Consider the following 1,931-nt stretch of genomic DNA (forward strand, 5'->3'; position numbering starts at 1 on the left):
ATGTTGGGACGACTTTCCTTAAGTAAAATCTTTGCACATCTATGATCAGCCCCTGAGAGACGGCATTGCCTTCACAGGAATCAAACACAACGGAGCACACCCCAATCTAAATCGGAGAGGAGAAAACGGGCAGCGACTGCAGGTGAAGGCGGTTCTCTAGGGAGCAAGGTATAATAAAACCGACCAGGGGAAGCCTGCGTAGGCACCAGGTACTTTCCAGTCAATAAACGATCTTCAAAATCCCGACAGGTGCACGCCCCTACCACCTAGAAAGCGAAGTGTAAGTAAAGGGACAGAAGCAGAAGGCAGGATTGACTGCATTTGGTTAACCGAAAACTATTTTCTAAGGAGTGGGACTGGCTAAACGGCCACAACCCAAATTTAACTGCCAGAGTAGACGGCAGCTGTGTGTGTGTGTGTGTGTGTGTGTGTGTGTGTGTGCACACCGAGTGAGTGAAAGCGCCCAGGAAGTTAACTCCAAACTGACCAGTAGCTTACCTATTTAATAGAAGGGACCGCATCTTCAAAGGGGTCGGCTCCCTGTTACCATATGTACATACACAGGCCAGGTGTCATGGAAGTGGTTCAAACTCACGGATTCCCCACGTTTCAGAATAAAACTGCTCCCCGGGGCTTGGTCACTGGGACCTTTTAGAAGGGCCTTTCTTTCGAGGTAGCTCAGCAGGAAGTCGCACGGCCACCCTTTGGGTTAGAAAGGAAGCGAGGAACTGCATGCACCACCCAGGACTCCTTGACAATGGAATGATGAACTTGGAGAGGCGACATGGCCAATGCCCAGGTTGAGTTTATTTCATGGAAGGGGGAAATAAAAAAAAGACGTGATTTCTCTGGACACCAAGCAGTGACTAGCACTTTCATTTCTCTTCCATCACATCAGACAAATATATTTTAGGGGGGTGGGGGGAACACACATCAACAGAAAAACACCAAAACATAGCCCCAATGCCCCTTAAATTAGCAGATTTAGAACAAAATCTTAAAGCAACATCCTGTTAAGACTTTTTGATTCACTCTACTTACAAATTAAAATTACATTTAAAAAGATGCCGATGTGACTGGCAGGGTCGCAGGCTACTTTGCTTTATTCTGGTTTCCTATCTGGATATAAAACTTTTAAAGCTTTCTTCAGCAAAAACCGAACTTTCCTTTTCTGCACATTGTATTTTATCCACTGGGTTTCCATGTTTGTGCTTGTCTTCTCGGCTTCGTCTGACAAGGGGCACATCCCTTTGGAGGGGTGCTGTCTGATGGGGCACTCACCATAGACTTACTCAGGGAACGAAAGTCTAAGAAATGACACGAGTAGGTTAATCCTTTGGTTCAACTTCTTTAAAAAGAATCAATAGATAGGGCTTACACATCAATGGTAATTCTTCTATTTGGTTAAAAACAAATCCACCAGGTAGATTGCTAATTACAATCCAACACTGCTTTCAAAGTACCACCTCGCACTTCTCGGCTCACTGCTCATGAAAGCCACTGTTCACAACTGGTTCGACATGATGCAGGTTACAGTAAGGCACAATGGATGGTACAAATAAGAACAAATACTTTAGGACCGTTTTTTTTTTTGTTTTGTTTTGTTTCCTGCACGTACTAAAATAGGTACCGTTTCTCCATGATAAAATTACAACAACAAAAACAGGAAATACATAATCTTTGTTACGAAAGACCTATACAAAACTTTAAAAATTTACACCATCTGAGCTGCCAAAAAAAAAAAAAAAGGATTTATAAAAGTGTCAGTTTTTGCTTCCACACATAACAACCCTCTCTCGCCAGTAGGTCCAAGAGAACTTGGGCCCAAAATGTTCCCGCACATTCGGAAGGAAGGGGGATAAAACTTCCCCTTCCTGGTCACTCCCCTCCCCCCACCTCACACACACACACACACACACACACACACACAC

This window comes from Echinops telfairi, unplaced genomic scaffold (genome assembly GCF_000313985.2).
Source record: "Echinops telfairi isolate 266 unplaced genomic scaffold, ASM31398v2 ScPeMD7_3533;HRSCAF=4204_1, whole genome shotgun sequence".
Classification (NCBI taxonomy): Eukaryota; Metazoa; Chordata; class Mammalia; order Afrosoricida; family Tenrecidae; genus Echinops; species Echinops telfairi.